This window comes from Temnothorax longispinosus, chromosome 6 (genome assembly GCF_030848805.1).
Source record: "Temnothorax longispinosus isolate EJ_2023e chromosome 6, Tlon_JGU_v1, whole genome shotgun sequence".
NCBI classification, from domain to species: Eukaryota; Metazoa; Arthropoda; class Insecta; order Hymenoptera; family Formicidae; genus Temnothorax; species Temnothorax longispinosus.
Window position 1 is genome coordinate 7,882,364 of NC_092363.1, and position 25,801 is coordinate 7,908,164.

The 25,801-nt window shown below is 40.1% G+C and overlaps 1 protein-coding gene and 1 long non-coding RNA gene across 4 annotated transcripts in view; one reads left to right on the forward strand and one right to left on the reverse strand.

The window, feature by feature from the left end:
* The window catches only part of LOC139814115 (neurotrimin), a 278,622-nt gene that overhangs the window by 55,180 nt on the left and 197,641 nt on the right, over nucleotides 1–25,801 (forward strand). The gene's annotated exons all lie outside the window — the stretch shown is intronic.
* LOC139814116 (uncharacterized) overlaps nucleotides 13,453–25,801 on the reverse strand; it is a 193,316-nt gene continuing 180,967 nt past the window's right edge. Inside the window, exons 5-7 of the long non-coding RNA XR_011732338.1 lie at nucleotides 19,997–20,157; nucleotides 19,868–19,915; nucleotides 13,453–16,987 (exon numbers count right to left, since the gene is read on the reverse strand). This is a non-coding gene — a long non-coding RNA (uncharacterized lncRNA). The remainder of the gene's footprint in view (nucleotides 16,988–19,867; nucleotides 19,916–19,996; nucleotides 20,158–25,801) is intronic.

Consider the following 25,801-nt stretch of genomic DNA (forward strand, 5'->3'; position numbering starts at 1 on the left):
TGTTTCACTATAAGTATGAAGGCACGAGTTAAACGCGCACGGCTATTTCGGAATAACGACTAGAGTAAAGTCGGAGGCCGAGAAGTGCAAAAGCAGTGGCATTACAAGTGAAACGTGTTTGTCTAGCGGAAATAGTCGAGTCGGATCAAGAAGTATGGCAGTCTCGTTTAAAGCTATCAGCTATCGTAGCGACGTTCTCCTCTAGCAAAATCGTTATTATGGATCGACATTTGAAATTCAATTGCTAAATGATCTTATTTGCGATTTTGTTTCTCACTATCGCGATCGGTATCTCACGGCGTTTCTCGCGCGGGCCTAACAGATGATTTAGAACACGAGAGTGAGAGAGAAAGAGAGAGAGGAAGACGCGCGTCCCACTACAATAACGCATTCTCGGTAGATACCTGGCACCTGGTATGTTTTCCGTGTAACTTATCTTCATTTCAGGACGGAAAAGGAAACGTCTGTTTTCTCATCCTCACTTGTCACTTGCGCTGTTGAATTATGTACGCAGCATACGTACCGTATATGTATACACGCGACGTCTGGAGTACGATGTTCGGGTATAATGTGTTCTGATACGACGTTTACCGCGTTATCCGAAGTAGCTCGGCTTTCGGATCGCTGAAACGCGACACGGTAAATGAGACAGTCGAGATGTCCTCGTCTCGGGAATTTTTAAGGCGTTCTCTTTTGTGTGAGAAGCTTCGCATCGTCGTTATCATCGTTGGGCGACATCGCTGCAGAACGCAATTATTATCATCCGTTTTTATTATCAATTCCGCTTCTATTTCACAGTCCGCTTGCAACGCAAATTATCGGATAATCTCTTCGCATCGACGAAATTCCAGCGTCGCTACCCGTCGCTACCTCGCAGACGTAATTAAATTTTACTCCACCGTTTTTCCATAATCTCGAAAACGAAAATAACCGACGTTTTATATATATTATACTTTTTGGCCGAATATTGGGAGGTAACGAGGTATTGATATTTGCATTCTGCTCGCTGCAATAAGAAACGCTTTTTGTATCGGCATCGCTCGTGTTCTGGCATTTCATTACCGATAAAAACCGTTCGCAAATTAAAGAAATAATCTCTCGCACTCTCCATTCACGGGATCAGATTGGCCGCTGGCGCTGGTAGACTATTAAAATAGAGATAATTAAAACAGGGAATATTCTCACCGTTAACCTCGTCTTTTTTTGCGCCGAACAACCATTCATCGCTATGTATCATGCATATGCATATACCCACTAACCATACCATACGTATGATATTGAACCGGTAAAATATGCAGGCAGCGATGGCGAAAAAAAATGAGCCGCGTTTCGGTTAAATGTTGAATTAAACCTTACCAAGAATGCCGCCACGGACATGATCACGATAATTTTATCGATAAAATTCGTATTTATTAAATTGCTGCATACTATGGTGGAAACGAGATAGTTAAGAAAGCGATTGTAAGAGCGACAAGGAATAAGAATAAGAACTTTCAAAGAGTTGACGTTTTATGTACAAAATAACAGACAATATTTGGTAATTTATTGTAAATTAATCTGTGCGCTATTTTTAGCCAATTTATTATTCGAATAATAATATTACCAGAGATCCAGTGAAATTTGACAGGGTTTCAACCTTACATCCTCGTATTTACAAGCCGGCGAGTTTACCAGTTTACATAATTATACAAAGCCAGTTTTGTAGCCGCCGCTAAACTCGCCAGATATGTAACGAGCAAACATGCCCGTTTACAATGTTTAATCGTTACTTTACCGTGTGCTAGGCACAGAGAAATTGTGTTTCCGCCATTAGCAGAACCGAGTGTGTTGCGAGAACGGGGATTGTGTACCTAAAGCGCCGTTTGCGCGCTCACGATATTTATCGACACACCTAGCTGCAAACGAGGCGGCGATATAGCCCAGTGGTTAGATTGGTCTAGTGAGAAAGTATCGTATCGCTTATTCTTAAATCACGACCTAAGAAAGCGGAACTGTGTCGCAATCGAGCTTGAATGTCGTTCGCGACTCGTGGAGTCTGTGCGAACACGAGAATTCGTGGCGCGTATATCTCCGTGAAATACGCGTTTCTCGCTTGAGCCAAGTCGCTGCATGCCGACCTCCTGCTATTTATTAGCTTGGCGCCACGTTGACGAGCGTCGGCGTTGACTACTGTTAATTAAATCCGGGCAATTATTTTGCTCGACCCGTCGTAAACCATCCGTAGCACTGTCGCTCTGCGGAGGGCCACGAATTATACCTCATGATCGTCCACGATCGATAGTCGGCGTCGGTCCTCGCCAATGCACGCCGACAGATCTCCGTTCTCGTTATCGCCACGATCCAGTTTGGCTTATTTTAGCTTCATAAAGACAAACACGAATAGTGATTAATTAATTAAAGCTTAATAAAAGTTTGTACATCTTCTTCAGTGCCCTTTACGAACTATGACTTTTACAATGAAAAAGTAAAGGGAAAACTTTTTTTACGAGAAAAGAATTCTTTTTGTCATCCTCCCTTTTTGTTTTTGTCTCATTTTTTATATATTAGTTATTTGCATAGTATATTTTTCCAAACTAAAATGTGTCAAATTTGGTCATATATCACTAAATTTTTAAATTAATATTGAAAGCACTTTCTCTAACAACCACGGATATGGTTAAGTGTTAAGCTTTTATACATAAGATAAAATAAAGTTCAGCTCCGATCTAGAAGCTCGCGGTTACGGTAAGTGGATGGGTAGATTAACGACGTCGCCGACTTGATTGAAATTAGAGACGAAGGGCCAGTAATACTAGGAACACAATACCGCCCGCCGCAACGCCAATCTTGCCTGTCTAGTCCGTTACGTCGACTAAGGATAAAGTAGCACGACATCCGGCGAGTTCGAGCAAAGGTGATGACGGCACGGTTGAAACACCGGTCTGACGGCTGCCTAAAATATAGGCCAACAGGGTACAAACTCCCGAAGTCACAGCTGACAAATTGATAATAAAGAAATTGACAAAGGACTAAACACAAGACATAGTTTTTACAATCCAAGCAGAATCTAAAAAATTAACAAATATTTCACTTTTTTCATATTATATATGCAACATAACAATCAGTTTCCGGTACATGTATACTAACAATAAGATCCATTCTTTTCTATTTATTAAAAAACGTTTCTTATTGTTATTAGATATATAAAGCAATATTTAGAACTTATTTATTGAAAGCAAAACTCAATCTCTTTTTTTGCTCTGGTAATGAAGCATATAATATGTTGTTAAATTATAAACATAAGTTTACTAATTAAACATTAGTTCCTTTTAATTGGAAGAAAGATATCATGTAATTTTTTAAATAATTGCTCATGTATTTCAAAGACAGCTTTTCTGCGATTGTATTTTTTTCAATTATTTCTGTATTATAACAATGTTGAGATAATCAAATGATCTCGTGCTTATTCGTAAACAGACTTTAAATATTACCAAAATACGCTAAATTATATTCGAGCAAGTGCAATCATAAATTTTGTTTAATATTCCATATATGCAGCAAAGCTTTTGATCATATATGTATAATCACCCGTTTGGATTTCTAATCCGTAATGCAGTATATAATCGCGTACAAATCCGTTCATTGACTCGTCGATTTGCTGAATACCAATATATGAAATGTGGGACATCAATATTTATTTCAGCGTCTCGTATTCTCGTATGACAGCTGATCACGGTATTAAGTATGTTGCGCGTGATCGCGATACGTTTTTGTTGATGCTATACAGTATACGGAAATATCAACGAAAGAGTAAAACCGCGAAAATTTGCGGTGCGAAGAAAACTCGCCACAAAATCGCGCGGCAAATTACGGCAAAAGAAAACTTTTCGCCGCGCTTGTAACGAAGCAGCCATTGCAGCATTTTATCGTGTTTAGTTTATCCGCTGTAAAATATCGCCGCTCGGTTATACCGCGAACTTCGTTACCGCAGTGGCCACCAAGCCGTTCACTTTGGAAAACGGCGGTCGCTCGCGGTCGACGATTTTTCGCAACTCTCCAGAGCAAAGGCAATTTCGTCGCGCTCGTAATTTACGCGAGACGCGAAGACATTGGCCGAGTTAAGACGTCCCGTATCACCGTAAACGCCGTATTCTTTTCGCCGCGGATTCGTATTTTGTAGAGCAAAGTTAAATTCTCGAAATCGCATAACGAGCTTGTTTTGCGAGAATTTCGGCTTGCGAACGCTCGATTTAGCAATTAGATTAAGTCCTCGATGAAGGCATTCATTGATTGCCGCCGAGGGATATTTTACTGCCTATAATGCAATTGCATCAATTCGACCACGTGATGAATTATGTTATCATGGATTATCCGTTTTGTTATCGGATAAGCGCGGAATCTTTTCAAATTTAATATTGGATCTTTTCTATGAAATGCTGGAGCGCTTTTTTTGGCGCAGTAGGAAAAGATGTGCGGTTCGATGTCTTCCAAGCTGCTGCGTCCGCTTTAATCTACTCCGATAATACGTATCCATGCATGCCTTAAAATGTTTAAATTACATAGTGTTAAAAAGTCCATTAGAATTTCACGTTAGGGAACACAATTTGGCATTTTGCCAAAGAAGCAGAACGGATTGGAGACGTTACATTAAAATGTAGCTTTCGTGGCGAAATATTAGACGAGCTTTCCACACCAAACATCGTGGTGAAAATGTTACTTTTCAGTTCCTCGCAGCGTTTGAATACCTAGAAAATTCCAAGCATCCCAAACGCGACCAATTTATACAACGAGCGATCGAGGTAGAGCCTGGCATGCAACAATGCAGCAAGAATGCGTAACTGCAGATGAGGTTTGACTGAATGTTTTAGACGCTTCTTAAAACTAACGGAGCAAGTAATTAGTTTTCTTTCGCGAAAGACGGCGAGATGGGGCGAATTGCCAAATGATATTAGATCCTTGAAACATCAACCTTGATATTGGTCAAAGACACGTACTCCTTGGCAGGCGATAAACTGTCAGCGAGGTAGACTAATTTGTTTGAAAAGAAAAATACAAATAAGCAATGTATATTTATATATATGCAATGTATATAATACAATGGTAATAATGTAAAGGATAAACTGTGTAAAATGCGAACCGTGTTGAGAAAAATTCGTTTCAATGATATCGTAGCTTACTGTCGTATACGCAGTCCCATGAAAATATGTCTATTTGAAGATAAAACATATTTTTTCTCTTATCTCTTATCGCGTGCATAACTCACATCATTTATCGATGTGCTTACCGCGGCTTAGGGGACGCGGGGGAGAAATCGCGTACGACGAACTCCTCGTGAATTTTTCCGAGCCGCATTCAGCCAAATAGTAAAGCAATATAGGAGAAGATGCCATGGCGTATTTATGCTGGATTCCAGGGCGGCTCCTATTCCTGTTATTGGAGAATGCCTCCAACTTAAATACGCCGATACGAATACCTCTATCTGCCTGCTGCGTTCGATCATACACGAGAGAGTACGAGAGAGTGTATTGCCGTCGAATAGACGACCGCGTGTTTCCCTCCGGTATGTTAGCGAGCATATTACCGATAACATTATCGAGCCCGACAACGAAATATCGTCCGCGTCGCGATAACTCGTCGTATAGCGTAGGTCCCGAAATGCGCGCGTTCACGTCGAACGGAGCGCGGAAACGATGTTATCGATTTCTTGTGGGGACATCCTTCATTAAAATCCGGCGTGAACGATTAATTATTACTAAATGTAATCGATGCTATTTCATTGCAATATGTAATTATTTGCGTAATCATTATCGTTGATCCGAATATTTCGAATCTGATTTCCTCTTTTAACTTGTGACGAGTTATGATACATTCGGTAACTGTAATCGAAACTACGATACTGATTTTGTGTAATAATTAGCAGATTATAGAGAATTATTAGTAGATAAAAATTTTACGCGTTTGCCTCTAAATAATTTCCAATTTCGGGTTTCAATAATGATATTGCACGATATATTTGAAGTTAAATTAATACTCTTTATCCTCTACGTATATTCATATCTATTAGCTATTTAGAAACATCGAGACTTTATTATTTCAGAATTTATTTCGGTTTATTTACCTTATTTAAAATGTGTAAATATGTCTCTTGGAGTCTCTGGTTTTACTTCTTTTTCGTTAAAGCGATACCATGTGCGTTCGTAGCGCATCTACGAGTAAGGAACGTTAAAGTCTCAATTTGCTTTTCGTACGCTACAATAATCCCGTTTCGCTTCGCTACGTTTTGCCAGCTCGTTTGACATTCGATGCTCGAAATATTTGTGTCAGCCCATATTCAATGGAGCGCGACACGCTCCATATCAAATATGACTTGAATCATATTTCCTGATTTTGTTCTTGCGTTAGAACATCTATCTTCGTTTTGTGTGTATTACATGTGCACACATCGTTACATTCTCATCGTCTAGCCATCGTGGGAATTTTCACGAGGACGCCATTGGCAGGAATAATATCGTAAAAATTCGTAAAGCGGATTTTTCTTAGTGTCTATATAGCACTGGATGCAGCGTTGCAGCCCAAGTACCGTCCAATTTAAGTTTCTGCAGAGTAACGATAAATTTACATTTATACTCCGCGAAGAGAGATTTTGTGGTCAATTTGAAATCGACTTGGAAAAACAAATAAATAGGTGACTAAATAAATGTGCGAAATAAAATTTGTGCAAAAAAAATTGGGAAGAATTAAGTTCAATATTTAAAAGAGCGCACATTTATATTATATACGTTGCAAAAATGATACATTATTATAATGTCGTTTATTCATATTTTTTGGAAAGCAGTTTTTATTTATGCTGTTTTATCATTAATTTTAGAGCTTTTTTAGAAGCTAAAAACTAACATTTATGTAGGTATTTAATGCAGATATTAGTTTAATGTTTAATCGATGTGTTCGAGTTGATGTACGGGCGAGGTGCTACGAATATCAAGATCTTTGCAAACCGTAATTAGACAAAGTTCGAAGTTTTTGAACTTAAATCCTCGGGCTGCTTCCGAGCTGAGACGCGGGCACTATGTTACGTTTAAAGAACTTGGTGACCCGCTCGGTTTGAGTTGGTTCTCTCTTAACGGACGAATTCGCTTCTCGCGAATTTATACAACCCGTATTACTATTCACGCGATTCCCCAATGAAATTTCACAATGCTGTTCGGGCAATTCCGAGCGAGGAACATTTTTGCAAATTTACTTTTCCGCGACATCTCTTTGACTTCTTAAGTTTTAATTTAAATTTCAAGACGTAGCTACTAAGTTAAGAGAAAGAAGTGCTTCCTGATATATTCCTTTGTGTTGTAAAGTACATGCCATTAATTTTATAGAGTTTCGATAGATAAATTTTTAAAAAGTGTGAAAGTTATTTAAAGATTTTTAAAAAATTATTAATCATAACTCTTATATAATTTGCATATATTTGTTGAGAAGCAATTATGTGCTTTGAATATAATGTTTGGCGTACTTACCTCGCTTTGTTAGCAATTTCAGTTTTATCGGCGCTCATTGAAAGTACGAAGTTGCCTAGGATTTCGCTATTTCAGCACGTTTCTCGGATTTCAGAAGGTCCGAGCTCTGTCGGGATGTACGAACTTTAAATCGATCTTGGGGAATAGAAGTATATCACGAGTACCATAACTCTTTGCTTGTTCTAGTTAACGATGGCGGATCGATCGCCGAGCGGAAAATATCTTTTGACGTTTTGTTCGATTACTAAGGTTCTCGCTGGTCTTGTCGCAATTACGTTCTAAAATCAAACTGTTTTATGGAAACATCTCCAAAAGAACTTTTCACCAAGTTGTTTGGTTGGTAATAATAAATTTGATTTTACGTTTGACGTTACTCGGATTCCGAAATAAATTCTGGAAATATTGCAGTGCAGCGAAATCGCGATTCGAATATTCGGTTCGACGACTATTGGGATCATTCTGAATGGTGCTAACCGCGCGGTATGCAATTACGTATGATTAAACAGCAATATCGTCACCGCGACTTGAATTAAACGACAACAAGGTTGATCGGCACGCTATTAACGACGCGACGTGCGAGCTCGTCGTCGCGTTTGCCGATAAATTGTGTTTCCTGAAAAAATAAGGGCAAACCGATCCGGGATGTAACTTCCGATGTACGATTATCATATCCGTTGACACGAGGCGTCGTGCTGTGAACATTGTTAAACATGTCGTACAAATTTGTAGTAACAGTTGTACCGGACCGGGGAGCGGGACCGGGACTGTCAACCGACAGTGCTTTAATTCAATTTCACGCTGTGATAGACTGCCATGCCCGCTGCTCGTCAATTATATCGACTGCTGTAATACCGAGAAATCCACTCTGAAATTTCGCGAATTATCTCGCGAATTATCAGCTGCGCGACGCACGCTCTCGGTAGCCGGTACCTGGAGGGGAGACTATATTTGCCGCAATTAAGCGAAAACGTGTTACCAGGCTAATTTGCTCTATGACGCAATTTGTATTCTATTTAGCGATATAGAACGCGCCGGAGAATGGGCAGTTAAATGACCCTGAAACATAAAGCGTCGGGCAATGGCGAACGCATTTTTACGAATTTATCACGATTTTTCGAACGTGTCGCAATTCTGTTTTAACAGTCAGTCGTCATTATTCGCCATTGTCCGCTTGTTTGTCACGCGTTATTCCCGAGTATAAATGATCGCGCTTCGGTATGACTTCCGTTTTGGCATCGAAAAATAACAGCTCTCGCGGAAGTCCCGTCACCGACTCGTTATCCTCGCGAACGAACGACCCGACGCGGACGAGAGAGTCGTTTCGTTCTTCGCGGAGGGCTCCTTCAGCCCGTGTCTCATATTCCAGCCGAAATGCCGTATTGCGGCTATGCCCCAGATTTGCCCTGTAATTTGGAGTGCGATCGTTAGCGAAAGAGCCTATGGAAGGTGGGTCGTTTGCGTGGTGGTTAACCGCGTTATATCGCGGGACATGCGTACACTCGCATGTATGTATGTGCACGTACGAACGTATTTAAGTGTGCGCTTACCGCTCATTAGTTTTCGCGCATCTTAGATTTTTACTGGTTAATATTTCACCGACGTAAAATTGTGCCGATGTAATCGTGCTGGTGCCACGATCACGCATCAATCAGGCAGGTGCGTAACCGTATATGATGTTTAATTAAATAAACTGGTGCTGTATAACTAGAAAAGAAACTTTTGTTAATGCTTTCTGCATCTTTCGTTGGATTAATGACCAACAGTGCATATGCTTTGGCAAAGAAATAAGATGTAGCACTTAGCCTGATCTTACAATGTGTACCCGCTACCCGCAACTGTGTCTGTACGTATAGCAACGGATCTATTTGTAGTTTTGTTTGTACGTTTCGCTTTGCTTGTCTTCTGCGAAATGGTGCCTGCATTCTTCCATCATTAGCAAGGAGTTTCGCAGGAAATAAGTTGAAGTAAGGTACACACGTACTATTTTTACGATAGGCCGCCCCGTTATCATAATGATCGTTATAACAAACGTATCGAAGGCAGTCCAATTAACGTGATCGTCCGCACGACATCCCCTCTGGGAAATATGTATATTTCCCAGATGTTTATTTTATTGATAGACTTTTATTGATAGACTGATGACACATTGATATATGTGTTATTTCAGAAATGTTAAATTTTAGAGAAAATTTGTTTCAACACAAATTCATTATCATAATTTAAATAATGAGATATAATATATTAGAATATATATACATATAATAGAAGATATAATATAATATGAATAAGCATAATAACAGAGATTCTTAAATATTATTGGAAGGTGAGATAAATACAGTTGTGACAGATTAAAAATAGTCTCCGAGTACAATAGCTTTGTGTAAACCCTTGCCATATCTTTTTATCAAGTTTTTTTTTTCGTCTTTTTGATACATTAATATCGCAGATATTTTTCTTGATGTAACGTATATAATGAAAGAAAAGCCGATGTTATGATTTGGGTCTCGATTCGAGTCACGGTGTGTTGAGAAGCTGCCACACGTACACGACGCCGACGCGTCCTGTAATTAACACGACCCAACGGGTTAAAATTATGTCAGATACTGCCGTTTACTTCCATCTCCACGATGCGACCCGCGGCCTCCGCCCTCGCCACGTCTCCCGAGTAAGTATTCCCGCGAGCGTCTTAACGTAACTCGCTTCGCAACGTATGCCCGAGCCGCTAACGCCGTGTAATTAAGCGCTCTCGGCGTGACGATAATGGCGTCATAATTACGGAGCCCCCTTACTTTCCGCTCCTAATATAGGTACGATATGGCACGGCCATGAAAAGATGTGCTGGACCATCAACATTAGTCACGCTGCATTTTCGGTGAAAACTATATGAACTGATCGTGAATGATTATTGCATCAAGATTAAAGGGGGAGAGACGTTTGACTGAAATTGAAACACGTTACGTAATTTCGAAATACGTAAATAATCTGAAAAGACTGGCTGCAACTGTATAATGAGTAAAATGAGTTTGACAGGAAGTTGATGAGTTGAACAGATATTTCCGTAATCCGTTAAAATTAATAATGGATATAGATAGATGGAAGATTTATTTCGATTCTAGGTCAAACTGAGAAAGGCAATTCGTATATAAATCCGGATACCGGAAATGAAAAGCAGGGTGGTTGGTACATTTCGACTGCAGTTCGATCTTGCATTCACGATCGATAAGTTTTTTGCGTCGATGAATGGTATCTTTTGCTACTATTCACTGGATTCTGGATATCAAAATCAAAGTGAATGCTGCAATCGCGAACGCGATACTCGGTTGTTCACGTTTACGCAGACCCCTAGCGTTGACTAGGTCATCAACAGTGATCAATCTAGAGCGCAGATTCGCCGGGGTCTATTATCGGCCAACGTAGAAGTCGAGTCTCTTCAAACGACGCGACGTTGCTCTTTGCTCGCTATTGCAGCTTCTCGTATTCATGGAAATTCTAAGGACCCTATAAACCCTGTTTAAGGATCATTTCGATCGAATTAGGTCGGTCCACATGCACGCACGCGCACGCACCTATCTGCAGCGTAATGGAATTCCGATACCAATTTGCGTCCGCTTTGCTTTACGTCAGCATAGTGACAGCCGCGACCTCATCGTTGCATCCTTTCAAAATTATTACTGAAATCGGGTAAATTGATCGACGAGAAGTGCGAAAATGAGATCTCTCAATTATATCTCTTTTAGCTTGAACCAAAGATGTTTCCAAAGCTCTGTAGCAAATTCTCCCTCTCTCTCTCTCTCTCTCTCTCTCTCACGCAATAGGAAAAAAAGTAATCCTTGTTACTCGATTTTAAATTATATTTATTCCATTTGTCTATTCATAAATTTTTCATCCACTTATTCGTAATTTATCTCAACAGATTTCCATATTGAAGGATTAAGAAATTTAATATCTTTTTTTAAATCAGCACACGATTGCTTAAGAGAAACATGTATTAATAGAGGTTTGAAAATAATTCCCAAATCGTCCTATATGGTTCGTTCGGGACAAATATTTTAGCCGAGTTCCGCACCGTGCTCGGATCTTAAACTGCAGTTATGAAAATTAACTGGCAAAATAAGCCGGCCTTCGGAAAGAGATGATAGACGCAAGATACAGCGAGAAGTTGAAGTATATGTGAGAGTGACGCGAAAAATAGAAGCAAAAGGAGGAGACGGCCGTGGCGCTCGAATAATGATCGATCACACGTTCCGTTCGCCTGTAGAACCGGATGTCGTGCCCTTCCGCAACAACCCGCGATGGACGGTCATTTGTTCGAGCTGGCGCTTATGTACGATCCCGGGGCCGTGTCATGCGGAAGCCTCGATGCTCGTTCGTGCCGATATATCGATGCTATTACATCAACGTCCTCCGTTACGAGCAAGTTTTCGTTGTCCTTTTGTACTTTGTGTCGCGCGTGAAATTTACTATCGATAGCGCAAAGCGAACCGCATCGCAGTTAGTGGCTATTACGCAGTTACAACTATTTGTTTTGTCGTTTTGTCGTATTTAGTAATTTACCCGCCACAAAAAAATATAACAATCGCAAAACTCGACCTCGCGCAAGCTTGTGCCATTCACTTGCTTGCTGCAGATGTCTTAAAATGCAAAATTGGTTTTATCTGGCGAAAGCCACTCGCGCTCGTGTCGTTAAGCATTAAGTGTCGAAAACCGCGAATTTTCTGCACGCTATCCGCTGCCATTTCGTTCCATCTCTGCGTCTACAGGGAACATTAAAGTTTTAATGCGGCAGGGATAAGCTGTCTTCGCCGCACCACGGGTTATCCACTAAATGCTTCAACGACAACCACTGCAATTTTAGTTTGGCCGAGTTGCCGAGTTGCACGCAGTTCTTGTCTCGAAGTCGTCTAAAAGACTTTTGTTTGAATACACAGTGCGGATTAAAAATTTGGAATCATGCAAGAAAAACGCAAGAACTGCAGAAAAAAGGTAAATTTCTGCCTGATAGAGATCCTATTCATTAGAGTTTTAATTATTAAAGGTACTTATAATCGACGTTCTGCTGTGTAGTACATATTAACCTCATTGTGATCAAATTAAGCAAATTTAATTTTTCACTTAATTTTTCATTATTATATAGAACAGCGAAAATTTGAATTTAAATTCGCAATTAATTAATCGGTCATTCTTCTCTTCTGAATAATTTACTAAATAGTATTAATAGCTTTGTACTTTTGCATCCGTATATTTTGTTACTTAATAGTAAACAATATTTATCGTTCATTATTCCTCAATTTGTGAGTGAAATTTAAATAAAAAATGTATAATACGTGCGCTCATCGTGCGAGTAATGATATTTCGAGTAAAGACAATTTCATCGTTTCCTTAAGATTTGGAACGAGAAACTACCTTTGTTGTATGTACGTGAGTTTGTCGTGCTAGAACTTTGTGTCGGAACTTTACAGCGTACTGAAATGTAGGTATACAAATGAGCGGTGCGGTGCCCATCGGAACGATTAATCACTTTCCTTGCGCGGTGCACGACTTCTAAAAACTCCGCGCACTTCGCTTGGTGACAAATCGAAAAGGGAGTATACGAGCGTTTCGAAACTCGAATCCAATGCCGAATAGTAAAACTTTGGTCTCGGAGTATGGCTCACTCTACCCAGATTAAATCGCATTTATAGACGTTCTTGATGAGTTTCGGAGAGATTCTTAGGGAGAATTTCTTCTCGAAGATAATGCTCCGTTATAGATAATACAGTTGCGAGGTGAAGTAAACTTTTAGCGTGTATAACTATGTTGTTAGTATACGACACTAAACTATCTCGCCAAACTTTGCATCAAAATACGAGTTACTTTATAAAATATCCGTTCGTTTCACGCTGGTGGAGAGGAATGGAAAGTATTGTTTAACACTTAAATTACTTTTCGGTATATTAAGGATCAAACCATTTTCCACCATTTTTTTAACATTTACGAAAAGCGTAAGATACATCAGGGAAGCACATATAATTTACATAAATATAAAGTGTTGAAACGCATAACATGAATAAATTTAAATTTAAATTAATTGGACGTGTCACCGCGACGAGAAACAATTTTTTGATTGTTTTTGCACATGACAAGTCCGTAGAATATCGATCATATAATGTGTGAGTGTGTGGGACTAATCAAGCTTGTAGCATCACTCGCGCAGGGTGATTAGATGCGCTATCCGACCTCAAACAACCCACCGTTCTAACTCAAACACCAATCCCTTAAGGGAACCAAGATGTTAGATTATGTTACGTCGTTAAAGGTAATTAATACTGCCTTTCGCTCGCATGCTGCGCAGTTGCTTTCGTTAGAATTTAATGAGACGTATCATTAGCGTGATATTTCTGGTGATATCTATTATAACAGATATACACATCGCTCTTATACATAAATCAGAAACTATCGGACATAATATAATATATCTAATATTATATTATAATAGCATTATCTGCCAAGAGACGGTTATTGCTATTTTTTTGTCGCAGTCTATTTAACGAAATAATCAAGTATTTATCGCGGGAAAGAAACGCGAGAAATGCGACGTGTAAACTATTATAATATACGCATGTTTATTACGCGCGGCGGAAAGGGTGAGAGAAAAATGCGCGTTGCTTTTAATTAATGGAGCGTGTTAAATGACGCCATGTTCTATATGGATTGCTTTTGTTCACGGTTTAAATGACGGGCGATGTTAATCATCGCGACGCACATTACGGGGGGTGAATTGGCGATGTACCCTCTTAGGCGGGGAAAAGTTGCACCAACAACATTGCCATACAAGTTGTGCAACGTGTTACGTAATCTCGAAACAGAGAGAGTTAACATGCTCGGAGGAACAAGTTATAAGTGCATTATAATGTGAGCGTCTTGTCGCGCCGTTCGAGTATCGCGTCATTGATAGCATCAGCGATGCTTTACGGATAATAGCCGTTAGAGAACACAACAAAATTTATATTGTTCATTAACATGTAATCAATATAGTAACTATAGTAGCTCTCATCAAAGAGGAACGTAATTTTATATTTCCTTGAACACTTACTTATATAAAAATGTTGGACGTCGATAATAATGTGCTATAGAAATAATGTTTTATTTCAATCATTATTTAAATCATCAGGGCAATGAAAATGTCATTTTTATTAAATGTTTTTAATTAATTTGTAATTAACGTCACTTTGCGACTACGTTATTAAATTTCGTTAATATTTTATTGAAGATTTAATTCCGCACGTTTTAATCTTTTTGACTTTTCGTATTATTTGCATATTTTAATTACATTTTGTTTTATTGAGATAATATTGCAATTTTCGTGATAGCGACAGTTTTGAAACGTCAAATTTTCCACGGGCCATGTGAACCGAACGAGATTCACATTTCGATCACGCTCGGAAAGGTTTTCGATGGGTCATCAAAGGCTTAAGTCTCGAAAGACGAGGTTCCTACTCGCCTTCGATGAGAAAATACAGAAGTGTTAAGGGTTAATCCGGTGCCAACCCTCCGTCACTCGCCACTTAATCCGAAATCTCTTTCCTTCGTTGTGCAGAGCAAATTCTACCGCGATTTGCTGAATTTTGCAACTACGAAGTAACGATAAAGCGAAATTTCAGTCTTCCTCCATATTTGAACAAATTATTTCGCATAATATTAATGAAATAAATATTTACCTATTAAAAGATTGTCCAATATCTTTCATATGACTTCTCGCTTCACACTTACAATTGAAATTAGAATTTCAGACCGCGTAATACTCAAAGTATTCAACCGATCGCTTTAACATCGTGTCACGCACTTTATTACGATGTTAATTAACACTTTAATCCTGAACGTAATGTAGTTGGCGCTTTGATTTGCGCCTTGTTACAAAGTTAATCGAAGTTAAGAGATGAACATTTCTGTCAAAGAGAGTTGCTCGACAAAACGAACAAGGTGGCATTCTGCGCTGATGAAAATATGCTCATCTGGAAATATCGGAAAATACTCTGCGAGGACAATAATGATTCGGATAGTGCACATTCGTAGTTAAACAATTCGGATAGTGGGCAAAATTGTTTAAAGTTTGTCTTAATGTTATATTTACCAATGTTCATTAACATTGTATTAATTAATGTATCTTTCTATTATTTATATACTATTTTGAAACCAGATGAGTAATCGGCTTTACACTGCGAATGTGAACAGATTTATCGAATACAAGATATTTCTCGTCTCGAACGAGAATGATGTGTCGTCGCGGCATGCAGATGTAGCATCCCAGAGAGATTGCCGCCATGCGACTGTGCATTCCGGGGTCTCGCGTCTTTTAGTCTCGACAACATACCGAATACACCTTCGCACAGGAATGCGTAAAGGAAATACGAAGAACTACTCTCTTTGTATAACACTTTTTTTCTCTCTCTCTCTCTCTCTCTCTCTCTCTCTCTCATTCGTTGAAAAATATGTCGATTTTTCGTGAGGTAATCTACGCGACATGACGTGACGCGGTTCATCTGTCTCATCGGCGTGCGAACGAACGCCTGGTTCGATTTAATTAAAAGATTTTCAAGTGTGTTTACTGTGTGTTTGCGTCGCACCACCGTAACGAGAAACCTCATAGTAATAGGTTCTCTTAAAGTGCTCAGAGTAATTTCTTTAAACGCCGTACGCTATGCTTTGGAAGGAGAGTTCGCTAATGAATTCCTGTCGGGTTCTTCGCCGTTGGCGCCATCAAAGTGTTTACGTCAAGCGTTCTCTCTCTCTCTCTCTCTCTGTCTCTCCCTTTCTACGAAAACGCAGCTTTCTTTTACTCAGCCTCTTCGCTGGAATAATCAGAATAATACGCACCGCAAACTGTATAAAACTTACTTAAGAATATTAAAGAATACATTGAGATGAATATAATATTTTTTGACGCGGAGCATTACGAGATGTCGGTATTGTTTCCCGATTTTGTCAAAGTGATCTCTATAATAGATATAGTAGGTCTGATCCTGTACACTCTGTACTATTTACACTGGCCCTTTCTCTCTCGTGCGACGCTGTATACAAGCCTCGACGCCGTAAACGCCTCTCTATTTGAAATGCATTGGTCGTAGGCGAGGAGCACGACGACGCTGTTTGCGCTGTCAACCGGCGGATAATGGATCGGGGTCATCGGACAGGCCGCTGTCACGGCAGTGGCGGCGGCGGCGGCGGCGGCGGGCGGCGGCGGCGACGACGACGACGATGACGGTGGCGGCGGTCTATGAGGGTGACCCGTAGAAAAATGACTATTACTTTGCCAAAGATCAGGTTAATAAAACGATCGGTCAATGTTGCCCGCGGCCATCCCAACAAGCTGCCATTCCTCTAGATACGCGGCGTATCGCGATGCTCTCACACGCCTCGCCAAGAAATGATCGAGCGACATGTAATTTTAAGTCGACCATATAGGTGGTTCGTTAGATTTCTAAGCAGTATCCGGATACATCTGTGTCAATTCTCAAATGCTGTGAACAATTTTACCTTTCGAGTGAAGCTTCAGGTTATTTCATTCTATTTTTATTTCTTTTTATTATATTACACATTTCGCGCGCGCGCAATTCTAACGAATTGCAATAGCAGAGAATCACAAAAAGATTTTTAAATAATTTTGATGCATTGATTTTGTTATTCATATTATTTTTTCCAACTCTGTGTGTGTGTGTGTATGTGATTATGAATGTGCGTACATTTCTCTACTCTCTAAATATTACTATAAAATACCTATTTTACGCGTCAGTACCCCTGAAAATGGTTTTTTTCTGTTTTCCGTAACAATAGAAAAATCGGGCGTGCGCCAGATCTGTCGAATTGTTAATTCCGATATACATGTCGCGCAGCATCGTCGTCGCCTGACAGGAGATTCATGCTCGTCCCATCAGCTGTTTAATATTCCGCATCTGTAAGCCACGCGAACAGGCTGTGCTTTTTTTTACACTTTCTTTCTCTCTCTCTCTCTCTCTCTCTCTCTCTCTCTCTCTTCCATACGTGAAATACACGTATGAAATTTTCTATGGCGTCATAGCGCGCGATGGAAGGAATACCGAAAGCGCATTTTATAAAGAACGACGGCGTCCCTTTTACCATGCACATTCACGCGGAAGTATAACGGAGCAGAAATATCGTTCGCGCGGCGCATTCCGCAGCCTGGAGAGGCATGACCTCTCTCAGGTAATTTGCGTCCCCGTGCACGCGCGCGACCCTGTGAAAATCTGCCGAAGAAATTTATTTGCCGGTACGATGAATCCCCTTGCTGCGCTTTCGCATCGTGTCTCCTTGATGGTTAAAAGATGGCACGTTTAATGCGCGCTAAGAGCCGTCCTTAGCTTGTCTTTTAACGCGACAACGACGTGGTGCCACATGGATCCGAAGGCATTACGTCGACCGATATTAATCGTGGTTGCAGCCTAAAGTAGTTTGCGAAATTGATTTAGTTTTTTTAAAACGTCTGATGTTCGTTTTTTTAATGTGAATCTCTTGTCTGAGTGAAAATGTCGATAAATCACACATGTGAGAGTGTCCTGAAGGCCCCAGCCAATGTAATAACAATCCGTTTATCTATTCCCTTTAGGATCGTTCTCCATTAAGTTTGGCCTCATCGATCAGCGGCTTATATCGATCTCCATCACTGCTTATTGTTATTGATTCCCGATATATACCAATGTGTGGCGGGCTTATACCGAAATTCTCCCTTCGCTGATAAGTCTTTCGTCGTTTCCGGAGAATTGCAGCTAGCAACAAAAAGTGCGATGGCACTTGAGAGTTTCGCTCTCCAGCCTCCAGCCTTCAGCACCGACCGACGTGTGTTGAAAAACCGCATCCGGGAATATCTGGATCAATTGCCGCGTCGCCGCCGGTGGTGGGTGAGTTAGCGAACGGGCGGGCCGCCCGGTCGGAGGGAGGGCGGGCGAGAGCGAATTTCCTCGATGACGTACTCGTCGTTATTAAAAATTCTTAGCGTGAGTAATCTCGGTGTCGGCGTCGTGCGGTTGGGCACCAAAAGGAACGCGATACGTAATTTTCCCGTAATTACATTTACGGGAACCAGCAACACACTGCCGCGGCAGCTGCTTTGGGGAGAACCGTCCTCGGTATATTGGATCTCTCAAGTACCTACTCATCCTACCATCCTATCGTTGGATGGTTTCTGCGAAACTTGAACTTTCCGTCGGAGAGCTCAAGGCGATCTTGCCGAGAACGAGCACCGATCGCGGTCGATGTCGTTCTCGTTCTCATTCTCGTCCTCGTCCTCGTCCTCGTTCTCGTCCACGCCGTGCCACTCACCTTTAAGCGACGAGATTCTTCCTCCTCGAAAACCTTTTTTCCGCTGCATGGCTTTCGCTCGGGACTTAATCTTTTCTGTAAAGTTATGAAAACGTCGCGCGCCGTAGTACCGGCCACAAGAGCTTCGTAGTGTTTCGGTAATGAAGTACGTTCCCGGTCAAAGAGCGCGACATGAATTCTGATAACGTCGCATCGTGAGATTAATCGGACCAGAATCGTATCGAAAGGACTTTCCTGATTAATGGAATTTTTTTATTGTAAAGTGGTTATCCACACCGACCAATATCTCTCTTCAGTCTCTATATCTTATTTGTCTTTGTACCTTCCGTTACTCGCTTCCCGAATTGAATTCTGAGACCTGACATCGCGTAAATAAAGGAACTCATTGTATATAGACAAGTAGCTTTTTAATTGAATCTCTCAATAGTTAATATTTTTTATTTCAGTTTTACATTTCAATTAACCGGCTATAAACTATAAGAGACTGTTTTTTTTTATGTTAAGGAACTAATTTGAAACGTTTTTAAAGAAACGACCAGTTTCAGCTAATTAAGAAACAATTTGCTCAAGTTCTTGACGTATATTAATTCTGCATCCGGGTTAATTGCAGCACAACGCGTATTTTTATCATCTTTATTATAATACCATCCTCTGATGCTTACGATACTAAAATATCCAACCTAGACATGATCGAGTGGCGTTATTCGCGCGCATCATCGCATAAGCCAGCCGTCCATCAGCAACCTCGGAAAACATTAAACAACCGACGGCTCTCGCGCATCTCATTTGCAGTAAGGATGCGCCCTTGCCTATCTCATTATCCTTTCTATGCTAACGTGAGTGATACGTCATCGCAATATGAAATTCACTTCCCTCAGTTAATCTTGATACACAGTGTTACTCATCACCTTATTAATACATTAAATTTTCTAACGTGATTAAAAAAATCATTTGTTGCTTCTAATATGATTAATTGATTTAATAACAAAGCTCACGTTATTTATGTTATCCTTTGTGTTGGAATTAAATTCGTTATCCAAAGGCAGTCGCAACAAACCACTTACGTGATAGTATGCGAGCTGCAAGATGCTTCCGTTATGTAATTAAAGTGTCTAAAAAATTAAAGGAATATATAGTAACTCTCTTTCATTGTTGATTTTATTCGCGTCATAAGTCGACATTAATTACTTTACCTTTAACGCCGCGGCCGATGACATTTTGTCAGTATCTTCGATTTCGAAGACTGAACATTTTTCGTGCGAGATGTGCACTGCGTTTTGATGATCTGTCATATGGATTATTTCATTATTTTTTTGAAATTAAGGTGTCTTGGATGTACGAGTGCAACCAATTACTAGAAAGAAGAAAAGATAAATTATCACAGACATAAGAAGAAGCTCGAGAATCAGTAAAAATAAAACTTGAGTTCAGTATCATTTTATAACATATTATGTATGATTTGTCTTTTTATAGACAACGGTTTATGCATATTTCTTCTTTTTGAATTTCATTTTCCTGATTTAAAACGGTACTTTATCTTGTGTGCAGGTACATATATAGTGCTTTAGTCAGGATATGAGAGAGAGAGAGAGAGAGAGAGAGAGAAAGGGGGGGGGTGGCATTTTCGTGTAAAGTTAAATGACACTCGCGATTGTCATGGTTGTTGCTATTTCCAGAAATTTTGCATTGTCTGCCGTCGCGATTTCGTTGTTCACCCACGGTAATAAATATTCAATCATTGTAGAGATGACCAACAACTGTACTGTTTACCCCTATTTGATTACTTGAGGCTATAAGGGGAACAAATCGCCGCAGTAAATCATCACGATTATCTTTAATCTTTTTAAGCGCCGCGCAAAAGAATACCGTAAATTCGGTCGCGCGCATAAAGCTTTCAATTTTTGCGCGCGTAGATTTGCGTGCGTGCAGTTGTCGGTATCACGTGTTTTCGTGTGTTCGTAGTTGCCTTCATCTCCTTTTTTTCTTTAGAGCCACCGTGATTCAGTCTTTGACAGCTCTCCTAAATCGAACTGTCGAGTAAATCGTCCGCGCGTATAGTCCGAAAAGAGAGACGTGGCGAGCCGAGCGGACGTATGGACGAAAACGACGAGCGCGGAGCGGCTCCTATTATCAAATACGCGCGTGGGATACAGGGCAAAAAAAAAAAGGGAAAAGCGGATCGGAGATCCGTGCCGGACACGCCCAGCCGCGTTTGCAACGTTTTCCATGCATCGTTTTACTTTTCCTCTTTTTTCATTCCCGGAGTGCCTCTGGCGTTTCTTTTTCCAGCGGAATGGAGGTCACGATATCTGCGTTTCCGTCACGTATCGCTTGAATAATATATCCTGATCTAACAGTGGAGTATGTGCGGCAAAATATATTTTCTATTTTGTAGCATAGTAATTTCCTTTCATCGACGTGTATGCGTGAATTCCAGCAAGGAACACAGGCGACACTGCGTGGCACAGTGTCAGACACAGTGCTTTCCAACAACGACACAGCGAAGCACATCTCGACACAGCATCGGTGTAGAGTTCGAGTGTGTTCTGTAGGCATTGTTGCCAATCTTTTATATCAGCACTAGTTTTTTATTTATTTTATTTGTTTAAACATAACCTTTTTACTGCTTTCACACATTAAACATAACTTATTTACTGCTTTAAAATTATTCTGGTGAAAAATCCTTGCGAAAATATAAATGTGTCCACAATGGTCGAGTTTTGCGTTCCAACAAACACTCATACACTGTGTTCGAGTGTGTCGTACAGTGTCGCACCGTGTCACCTTACTGGAAAACAGCCTTTGTGTGTGCGTGTTTCGGCGTTTTTTCACTTTTATTCGCTGCGCGCTTCTACTGACTCTACTCTTGCGCCGAAAAAAGGATGCTTCCGACGTTGATGGTTTCGACAAAATGCTCGTAGGCATTTAACGCGTTCAACCATGTGCATTGCTGTGTCCCGGTGTTTTTTTATAAAATAAAGAAACGCCGTCGTTTGGTGCTCGGGGCCCATCAACGAGAAGAGAGAGGCTGGAAAATACGAAGCTACCGTGTGAAAGTGCTTGATCGAGTCTGCCGAACTTTTGCCGCACATAGATGTGTGTGAGACTACTGTTCTGCCTGCCTGCCAGAACGACGTAACTCTCGAGAGTCGAAGTTGAAATATCCTCGGATTCACGAGCGTAAGGTGAAAAAAAAACCTCGAAAGTTCCACTGTTCGAAGTTTGTTCGCGCCACTTTGGCGCGATAAGAATCACTTTCATGCATTATTCATATCGCAGGGAATGAGAACGATGTATATTGTACTTACGAGAATCAATATGCGTACTTGAAATCGCGCTTACACGGAATAATTCGATGAAAGCGCCGAGAATAACCTCTCACTTGAGATGAAAGGTTTCGCGTCGATAGCAAATTGTACATATGTATTGTGTGTATATATATATATGTATATATATATATATATATATATATATATATATATATTTATTTATATATATATCTATATATATAAAGGAAGATGTCCTGAGACTGACTGACTGACTGACTCACTCATCAACGCCCAGCCCAAACCCCTGAACTGAATTTTTATCAAAAGTATATGAAATAGGGGTAGAATTTTCCGGGGAGTGCCACTATGTGTATAGTTTTTTGTTACCGATTTTCTGGAAACCGGTTTTTCTAATTTTTCGGGAAATAATTCACCGAATTTCAAAGAATTGTAGATCAAACAGGGGTAGAATTTTCCGGGAAGTGCTATGAAGTGTATAATTTTTCGTTACCGATCTTTTGGAAGCCGGTATCGAAATTTTTTAAAATAATTTTTACTAAAAGTATATTTAATAGGGGTAGAATTGGTAATTATTTACAAAAAGACCCCACCTGCCAATGACCTTGACCTTGACATATGTTGTCAAGGTCACCCTCCTGAGTGACCTTCAGAAGTTTTTAGCCGGCGGTCGTTATTCGTTAAAAAGTTATTAACAAAAAAAGTTTGGCGACCTCACCGATTTCAATGACCTTGATATATGTTGTCAAGGTCATGACCCCGAGTGACCTTCAGAAGGTTTTAGCCATCGCTCGCTATTCGTTAAAAAGTTATTAACAAAAAAAGTTTGGAAAATATAGTATATATAAGTGCATATATAGGTTAGTTGACGCGCTTTAAACACTTAAATACTTTTAAAGCGCGTCAACTAACCTATGTGGCATCTCGCATATTAACTTTCCACGCATGAAAAGTTCACGCATACACTTTCCACGCGAACCGAGGTTCACGCACACCCCCCCCTGCTTTCGGGGGAGGTGCGGTAGCCCCGAAATAGTTCACGCATACACTTTTCACGCGAACCGAGGTTCACGCACACCCCCCCCTGCTTTCGGGCCGGGGAAAGTGTATGCGTGAACTATTTCGGGGCTACCGCACCTCCCCCGAAAGCAGGGGGGGGTGTGCGTAAACCTCGGTTTGCGTGAAAAGTGTATGCGTGAACTATTTCGACATATATATTAGTTATTTATGCCTTCCAATACTCAAAATAGCTGCTATATTTTCGAAACTTTTTTTGTTAATAACTTTTTAACGAATAACGACCGCCGGCTAAAAACTTCTGAAGGTCACTCAGGAGGGTGACCTTGACAACATATGTCAAGGTCAAGGTCATTGGCAGGTGGGGTCTTTTTGTAAATAATTACCGTAGAATTTTCCGGGGAGTGCCACTATATATGTGTATAGTTTTTTGTTACTGATTTTTTGGAAACCGGTTTTTCTAATTTTTCTAATTTTTCGGGAAATAATTCACCGAATTTTAAAGAATTGTAGATCAAACAGGGGTAGAATTTTCCGGGGAGTGCTATGAAGTGTATAATTTTTTGTTACCGATCTTTTGGAAGCTGGTATCAAAATTTTTTCAATTTTTTGGGAATTAATTGACCGAATCTGAAAGAATTGTATGAGAGAGAGAGAGAGAGAGAGGAGAGAGAGAGAGAGAAGAGAGAGAGAGAGAGAGAGAGGGAGAGAGAGAGAGAGAGGGGAGAGAGGGGGAGAGAGAGAGACAGAGGGAGAGAGAGAGAGACTATTTGCGAGATGCCTCAGGTTGCCTGCATTTTCTTTCCCGTATATACTTGTTGACGTCTTTTTTTCTTTCGTAAAGGGAGGAGAATTATATTTACCAATATTTATATATATAAAGTGCGCGTATCACAGAGGAGTATTGAACGCTTGCCATTGAACGAAATTATCCGTGGTTGATTCTTATTAACATTAACATTTATTCTCATTTACGATGCATAGAAAATCTATTTGAAACTTAAACTGATGCTGCTACACCATAGTCTTTGTTAGTAACAGAAATGCTATATATTTTCCTGTTCATAAAAATATGTTTAAACGCATGCAAATGATGCACGATACGTAGAAATGCATAAAACGTAATTACATTATGGAGATGAGAATTACGTGAAAAAAATCTGACGGAAGGATTAGTGTAACTGTTTTTTCTTTTTTTTTTTAATTGAACTATACTATCGCACATCGGACATAGCGGATTAATATCATGTAAAGTAGCAGCGAAAGCTGCGCGCTTTTTGCGATTCAGTTGTAGAACATTTTCATCGAAAATATCAAACGGAGTTGAAATCAGCAGCGATGTCGAATCCCCCCCCCCCTCCGCTGCTTGTGGACTCGTTTCGCGTTTGCACTTGCATCACTCTTCTCATTTGGTATTCACCATTCGGCTCGCTCTGTTAATTGCCTTATATTGGTAAAGTTTCTACTTCAAATTATACCGGAACGAAAACCTGTATTCCTTTCTCGCTCTGCGGCCGCGAGATGAAAATACGAGCAGCTGGCGATAGGCGGCCGATGCGGCATTCACTTTAAACTTTATGTAATTAATACCTTTTTTTTTTTAATTTTTAGGTGAGTAGCTGGCGAATGTACATATAGCTTCCAAATCGGTGCAATCGTCGCAAAGTTGTGGATGGCATGCCATGCGGCAATCTGCAATAATTCATCGTACGTATTTACAATTGTTGTTAACCTTGTGTGTATATAGTAGTTCTAATTGGCATAATTACTGTCTGTACACGGAGTGTCAAATGGGCAACTTCGCTGTCAGCAAATGTCAATAATGGAGACATGCGCTGGCCGCGTTGTAACCGTGGTATTGAACCGTCATTACGATGGATAAGGAATCGTAGCAAACAATGCCCAAGTCGCGATTTGATTAATTAGGTCTCTCTCTCTCTCTCTTCGTTTTTATAATAGTCGTTTATATAATAGTCGTTTGCGCGAGTAGTAAACGGGAATGAATTTACATCGACAAATGCGAAATATCGACAGCTACTTACCAGAAGAGCCGTGATAAATATTAGTGTATCATGATATTTATCTCTTAGAACTTATTTTAAACAAGCTGGTATTCATTAACTTGATTTTTTTAAGTTTTCATTAATTCTTATATTACTAAACTTTTTTAATAAACTAAACATTAATAAACTTTAACCTGTTATAGAATGATACGATTTATAATTAATTTTTGCCATAAAATATTTTATAGAAATCTTCAAATTAGCCTATGAGACATTGCTATCGAAGTATTTACGGGAATATAAGTACCTTGTGACGTTTAAAACGCATGACTAGGTTTTTGCTCTGGCAAACTATTTAGAAAATTTTCTTCAAATATATTGAACGACAAGCTTTTTGGAATCAGCTATAAATTATTCGTCGCGCGCTTCTGCATTTTGAGCATACGTCTTCGTAAAATATTTGCCATTAATCAAACGGGAGCTGACCTCGTCGAGCGCTATCGTGTCGCGTTGTACCGTGTGTGTACACGTATTCTAAACATTCGACAGAACCGTTGTTTCTTTCTCTACTTCCCGGTGCGGTTAGCTTTGCATCTTCCGCATCATCGTCGCGCCAAAAACATTATGCTAACGACGTTTTCGCGGATAGACTCTCTGAGAGACGATAAAGTCTCTATTTATATTCTTCCGA